Source organism: Bison bison, unplaced genomic scaffold (assembly GCF_000754665.1).
Source record: "Bison bison bison isolate TAMUID 2011002044 unplaced genomic scaffold, Bison_UMD1.0 scf7180017864243, whole genome shotgun sequence".
Lineage (NCBI taxonomy): Eukaryota > Metazoa > Chordata > Mammalia > Artiodactyla > Bovidae > Bison > Bison bison.
The window spans coordinates 3,448,460-3,456,451 of NW_011494815.1; the positions used below are offsets into that span (position 1 = coordinate 3,448,460).

At 44.2% G+C, this 7,992-nt stretch overlaps 1 pseudogene; it reads left to right on the forward strand.

Moving 5' to 3' along the window:
- The window catches only part of LOC104993736, a 17,191-nt pseudogene that overhangs the window by 8,488 nt on the left and 711 nt on the right, over window positions 1-7,992 (forward strand).

Below are 7,992 nucleotides of genomic sequence, written 5' to 3' on the forward strand. Positions count from 1 at the left end.
GCAGGTGTTCTTGCCTGGAGAATCCCAGGGACAGGGGAACCTGGTGGGCTGCTGTCTATGGGGTCGCACAGAGTTGGACATGACTGAAGCGACTTAGCAGCAGCAACAGCAGCCATGGAGTTCTGTGTGCCCAGTGCACCCTCCCACTCCCTTTGTCTAGGAGCCAGCACTGCCCTCCTGGCCTCAGAGTCAGGCCAGCAATGCGAGCTGGGCCAGTTATCACCCCTCATGCCCCAGCTAGTGAGACTCACCCAGGAATATAAGGGGCCCAAGGCAGGCCACTCAGAGTTCCTCCCCCAGGGCAACTGGGAAAAGGTATACTTTCCCGATTGAGGAGTTCAGCTGACAGTGGCCTTATTGCTTGCCAGGTATAGGAAAACCTATCTGCAGGAGAGAATGACACGTAAGACAAGCAAAAATGAGAGGAAGCAGAAATGGCGTTATGGTAGGTAATGACAGTCTTGGAGACCCTGGTTTCTGTCTTTGAGATTCCTAGAACTGCGCTCATTCAGGCAGATCTTTCTTCATAGACAGGGATCTTTCAATAAATACTTCTGTGGGAATAAGCTGGTCAGGCAGGCTGTGTTTCTGTCACTTACAAGAATATCCCTGTCCAATGCTGGGATCCTCAGTAAGACATACAGCTGGAAAGATCAGCAGAGGCCAGGTTGGGGAGGATTCTAAATGCCATATGAGGGGTGTTAGAGTTTATTTGTAGGTACAGTAATGGGTAATGAGTAGTCAGAGCCTCAGGAGATAACACCAACAACACATAAGTTTTTAATTAGAGGGAGAGGGGAAATGGAAGCCCAGTTGGAAATGCAAAGTGAAAACACCCCCATATATCAGCAAGGTCAAGGAGAAAGAAGGTTGAAGAAAACCCTAATTTTGTTATGTAGGAAAGAGCAGCAAGGCTTGTGATAAATGGGAAAGTAAAGGAGAAAGGTGGGCATGTCGAATAAATAGTCATTTCTAAAACACTGCAAACAGCTCCATGTGCAAACATTAGTCACTAATACAAATGAGATCTCTGGGGTTTTATAAACAAGCAAGCCGTTGCCAAGACTCACATCTGGCAGATAATACATCCATCATGTGTAAATACTTCACGTAGCATCGATTACCCTGATCAATTTTAGGCATCTATCATTTTCCAGGCCTGCTACTCAGCACAGGGAAATTACAAAGAAATGGGATGTTCTGATCTTTCTACAGCTGGCTCATAGGAAAACAGTGAATAAATCCATGGCAAAACTCAGGTGGCTTCTGAGGTATAAAGAAAAAAATTGCTATTTTGTTTTTCCATAGAATACTTTCTTAAACTAGGTCAAGAAATCATCATCTTCAAAATTCAGTACAGAAACCATCCTCAACTTGGGAGGGAGAAAGATTAATGACACCCAAGAAACAGGGATAACAGATGCTTAAAACAGGGAGCCACAGTCACTGGACCTGATACAGCAGTATGACATCTACTTAAAGCAAGATAAAGCAAGACTGGAAAGGTGAAAGGTGGAAAGGAGGTTAGGTTTTATCGTGTAGACAAAGGGAAGTCGTAAGAGGTTTTATAAGCAGGAAAAAGACATGGTCAAAACGGTTCAGAAAGAGCCTTTTGTAGGCAGAACAGAAGGCAATAAGGTCCCCGCAAGTGGGGAGAAAATCGACTCAGGATTGTCAGTCAAGAGAGATGATGGGGGTTGGAGCACTGTGTTAGGTGAGTGAGGAGCACTTCAGACAGAGGTGGTGGCTGAGGCCCTGGAGTGGGTGGGAGAGCGTGACTGACATGCCAAAGGGAGAGAAGGCAGCTGATGCTGAACCCTTATTAGGTACCAGCGCTGCTCTGGGCACTTCCTACATACTATCTCATTTAGTCCCTCAAAGCAATGCTGCAGTGGACCTCCTTGGTGGTCCAGTGGTTATTAAGACTCTGCACTTACAACACAAGGGTGCAGGTGTGATTCCTGGTCAGGGAACTAGGATCCCATGTGCTGCAGCCGAAAAATTAAATACAATAATAATAAAAAACAACCCTGCAGGGTAACCATTATTATTTCCAAATTTACAAATAACAGAAAGGAGACTCTGAGAGGTGAAATAGCTTGCCTGAGACCATACAAATTTGGCAGATACAAAAGCCTGCGTCTTTTTGCAAAATGAGACAGCCTCCTGGTGTACATTATTTATCCCTCTCAACTTCCTCAGGTAGGTGCTGAGGCGGAGATTTAAAACTTTACTGACGCTTCCAGCTGGTGAGTGCCCAATACTGGACGGGAGCCCAGGCTCGACCCGCTCCCGTTTCCCCTCACTCCCTGCCCAGCTGACCTGTTAAATGAGCCTTTGTTCTGCTACGTTGTGTAGCTCCCTCGTGATCACCGTTAAACCAGAAAGTCTTATTGGGTTTGTTTCAAAACGGACCCTAGGAAGGGCCTGGGGGAGGATGTGGAATGGGGATGGCCCTTCCTCCGGCCAGGAGGAGCCTCAGCACCTTTGAAAATAATTCCCCCAAAGTCTCCTAAAACCCTAGGTCTCCACCCAGCAGCCCTGGCCTGCCGAGGTAATTTCCAAAGCCCCAGCCTTGAAGGCTCACAAATCCTCCGTTCATGTTCAGACATATAAATTGCATTCGCAGAGAGAACTACGCATCTGGTGGTGTGATCGTGAAGAAGAGAAGATGCTGGAGTTCAAGTGCACACACGTGAGCACACTCGGGGCCTGGCCCATCTCCAGCAGAGCCCAGCAGGAAGGCTGGGCCTCTCCAGCCCTCTCCAGGCTGAGATGAAAGGAGTCCATTTCCCTCCTAAGAGTGTCCTAGGAGTAGGGGAGAGGGATCCTCCTGCACTAACAGACTCACACACAACTTCAGGTGATTGTCACTGGAATTAACAGGTTCACTCAAGAGGCTCAGCCCAGAGTGTTTGCTGGAGTGAATGGGGCAAATTTTTCCTGCAGACAGACCAAAGACTCTGGATTTTTGAATTCCGATGAACAAAATACTTTTCAATCTGTTCACATTTACCTTAAAACCTTGATCTGTTTTAGGCTCTATGCTGGATTCTAAGGACCCAGAGATTGCACCTGAACTCAAATTCTCAGTCCAGGGTGGAAACCAAACAGTGAATGAGGTCAAGGACTTGAAAAGGCCTCTTGGCGGGTCTGGAGGCAAACAGACCTGGGTTCACATCTCAGTCTTCATACTTGCTAGTTGTAAGGTCTTAAGCACGTCATTTCAATAAAGGAGCCTCTGTTTCTTCATCTGGAAGTTAGAATCTATCCAGCAGAGTTGGTATATGGAAGAGAGAGAGAGGATTGGTATAGCACCCAGGATGGAAAAGATGTGCCATATATGCTACTGATTATTAAGAGAAGAGAGTAAATATTTTCAGTCGATAGAATTAGTGAAAGTTTCCTGGAGGAGGTAGTATCTACATAAGATCCTAAAAGATGGATAGATTTTGACCTGGTTTTGAGGGATTAAAGGGAAGAGTACAGGGGCTTTTTAGGGCAGTGAAATTGTTCTGTATGATATAGTAATAGTGGAAACATGTCATCATGCATTTGTCAGAATGTACAGCACAAAGAGTGAACCCTAATGTAAACTATGGACTTAATAATAATGTATCAACATTGGTTCCTTAGTTGTGGGGAAATATATTACACTAACACAAGATGTAAATAACAGGGGAAACTGGAGGGGGTTGTGTGTGTGTGAGAACTCTGCACTTTCTGATCAATCTTTCTGAAAACCTAAAAAACAAACAAGCAAAAAAAAAAAAGCCAGGAAAGAGAACTTTATACAAAAAGCTGATATAAACAAAGGCCGGGTGGTCATGACATGTGGCTGGAGCATGAAGCACCTGGAGAAGAGTGATCCCAGAAAGGTGGGTTGAATATCATGTTAAACTGTTTATGCTTTATCCTGAGAGTATGGAGAGATGGTAAATATTTCAAAGTGCTAAAATGATCAGACTGCATTTAAGGATCATCAGTTAAGATTACCCCTGAACAGATACGAATCTGTAACAAAGGACGGGACAAGAAATGGTAAAAATCTGAGTTAAGACAGCAGCAGTGGGATAGAGAAAGGTGGCCAGATGCAAGAGCTAGCCTGAGGTTGTCTCTGTCAGAATCTGGTGATTGACTGATCTATTGACGTGAGTGGGAGAAGGGGAGAAGTCTAGGAGAATGCCTGGTTTCTGATTGATGCTAAACTGGTGGGGGATGGGGGTGGCGGGGAGGGGTTAGGGACATGCCTTTGGAGATCTGGAATGTAGGAAGGCTAGATCTGAAGGTACAATGACCATGCCCAGCTTCAACATGTTTTTGCTGCTGCTGCTGCTGCTAAGTAGCTTCAGTCGTGTCTGACTCTGTGCGACCCCATAGACAGCAGCCCACCAGGCTCCCCCGTCCCTGGGATTCTCCAGGCAAGAACACTGGAGTGGGTTGCCATTTCCTTCTCCAATGCATGAAAGTGAAAAGTGAAAGTGAAGTCGCTCAGTCGTTCCGACTCTTTGCGACCCCATGGACTGCAGCCTACCAGGCTCTTCCGCCCATGGGATTTTCCAGGCAAGAGTACTAGAGTCGGGTGCCATTGCCTTCTCCACAACATGTTTTTAAGAGAACATTATTTCAGATGTGGTACAGAACACTTTCTAGAACTCTCTTGTTCTGGCCCCTTTGGGCTGACTGGGGGATTACTGCCTACAGACTTGAACCCACGCTTACCTATGTGGACACTCAACCTGTTACAGAGGTCTTTTCAATGCTGAGCTTAAGGCTACCTCCCTGCAACTTCCCCCATTGAACCCAACTCGGGCCTCAAGGGGGTCTCTCTAACTGGCTTTCTCTGCCCCAGGACAGCCCATTAGAGATCTACAGACCATGTTCCTTGAATCTGTCCTTTAGCTAGACAGCTTCTAATACTTCACTTGTTCTAACACAATATAGTTCCCAGGATGCCCTCCCTACCTTAGACATACACCAGGACACAAAACCCCAGGGAAGTATGATGCAACCCAGAGTATGTAGAAATTTAACATCCCTCCTTCTAGACATTATTTCATTAGCACATCCTGAGATCCACTTGGCCCGCAAGGGTAGCCCCTCATATTTCCCACTCATCTCCATCAACTCCCTCACCTGGCCCTTCTCTCATTTATCTCTACTGAGCCAGAATTCTGCAATTGGATTTTTATCTCCAAGAGTAAGACTTGATATTGACCTGGATAAACTCCACCCTGCCATGGGGCCATCTACAGGAAAAACCAGTTGGAAACTGGAACACAAAGAGCTCCAGCCAAGCCCTTTTGAGGACTTCGAGGCAGCTGAAATAGTCTGGCCCTGCTCTGGCCTCAGCTCCTCCATCTTCCATATGGGCATGAATAATCTGCTTTCCTGCCAACCCAAGAGAAGAGACCATACCTCATCCTCAAGGAACAACAGAGGTCAACTTACAGAAGTCAACTTATACATCCTGCTGCTGCCAGACAATACCCCAAATCTATCTGAACAGGAAATTCTACAGAAGTTATGATGTGCAAAAGTGTCCTCATGTGCAACCAAGAGTCCCCATTTAACAACCAAGAGTCCCCAAGAGTTGCCATAAAAACTTGGAAATATTTGGCCTTCCCAGAGTGGAGCATCCTTGTGGCTTCTGGGGACCCCCGATCACAGTAAATCATAAAGCTGGGGGCTTGAAGCCTGGAACAAGGTCCTACAGCCAGTTAGAGCCACAAGCCAGCCTCCTCCCACTGGCCAAGGGCGCTCATCCCCCATGGCAGCAGCTTGCTCTGCGGGAACGGCCATCTCATCAAGAAACACAATTGCACTGTTCCCAGCCCTGAAGCCCTACCCAGAGGCTGACTGAAGGTCTAACCCGCTTAGTTGGCCTCTTATTTCACTCAACATTTGGCCCATCAGAAACAATAAATTTAAAAACAGAGGCAGGTCTTAGAAGACAACCTTTGGGGTCACTTACCTTTAAAATTCAGTTTAGATCCCGGAAGCGCGAGCAAGGCCACCAGATGTGCAGGCAGCGGAGGAGGAGGAAGAGATGGACCCCCCCGGACTCGGCCTCGAGGGTCTTCTGTAGCCGCATCCTGAGCATGGTGAATTCGGACGATGTCAGCGCCATCATCCTGGCCCAGAAGAACATGCTGGACTGCTTTGAAAAGACCAACGAGATGCTGCTCAGCTTCAACAACCTGTCAAGTGCCCGCCTGCAGCAGATGAACGAGCGCTTCCTGCACCACACAAGGACCCTGGTGGAGATGAAACGGGACTTGGACAGCATCTTCCGCAGGATCAGGACACTGAAAGGGAAGCAAAAAATAAAAAATAAAAAAAAATAAAATAAAATTCAGTTTATTTTGATTCATCAAATACTAATATAGGGTTTAAAATGAAGTGATTCAGGGTGACATTGGCAAAATGGCAGAGTAAGGATCTCCAAAAATCCTCTCCATACACACAGTTTGACAGAATTGTCAAAATTGGCAAAAATTGTCAAAATCAACTTTTTCTGAACTCTGAAAATTAATCAAAGTCTTACAGCAATCCAAGGAACACTTATTCAGGGAAACCATATGTTCATATATTCTTCATTCAAAGACTCATACATGATGCTCATAGCAGCATTCTTCATAATTGCCCAGATGTGGAAACAACCCAAATATCCATCAATTGAGAAAAGGAGAAATGTGGTATATCTATACACTGCAGTATTATTTGGCCATAAAAAGGAATGAAGTACTGATACGAGCTACAACATGGATGAACTTGGAATCATGTTAAATGGAGGAAGCCAGTCAGAAAAGTCACATACTGTATCATTCTGTTTCTGGGAAATATTCAGAATAGGTAAATTCATAGGGACAAAATGTAGACTAGTGTTTGCTAAGGGCTGACAGGAGTGGGATATTGAGAGTTATGTGAGTGGATATGAAGTTTCTTTTTAGGGTGATGAAAATGTGCCAGAAATAGACAATGGGGATGGCTTCACAAATATGTGATACGATAGAAACATCTGCACACTTTTAAAGCGTGAGTTTTTCAAAATTTTTATTGATGTATAGTTGATTTACAATGTTGTGCTAATTTCTGGTGTACAGCAAAGTAACTCAGTTATTATACATACATACATATATATATATATGTATTTCTTTTAAAAAAATGTTTTTTCTTTACTATTACGATTTATCCCAGGAGAAAGGATGCCATTCCCTGTACTATACAGGAGGACCTTGCTTATCCATTCTAAATGTATATAATAGCTTGTATCTACTAACCCCTAACTCCCCCTCCATCCCTCTCTCTCCCACTTCCCTCTTGGAAACCACAAGTCTGTTCTCTGTATCTGTGAGTCTGTTCCTGTTTTGTAGATACGTTCATTTAGATTCCACGTGTAAGTGATATCATACAGTATTTGTCTTTCTCTTTCTGACTTACTTCACTTAGTATGATAATCTCTAGTTGCATCCATGTTGCTGCAGATGGCATTATTTCATTCTTTTCTTATGGCTGAATATTATTCTACTGTATATATAAACCTCATCTTCTTCATTCATTCCTCTGTCAATAGACATTTGTTTCCATGTCTTGATTACTGTGACTAGTACTGCTATGAACAAAGGGGTGAATGGAACATAAGGGTGCATTTATCTTTTTGAATTATAGTTTTGTCTGCATATATGGCCCAGGGGTAGAGTTGATAAATCATATGGTAATTCTATTTTTAGTCTTCCAAGGAACCTCCATACTATTTTCCACCATGGCTGCACCAGCTTATACTCTAAAGGGTAAATTTTATAGTTTATCAATTATATCTTAATTTTTAAAAAATACTTAGTAAACTAAAAATACAAACAACAAAACTCAAAAAGCAACAATAACAATAAGCATAAACTATCTCTGGCAAAGCCCATTAAATAATAAAATTTGCAGGAAATTCCTTGGTGGTCCAGTGGTTAGGATTCTACACTCCCACTGCACTGGGCC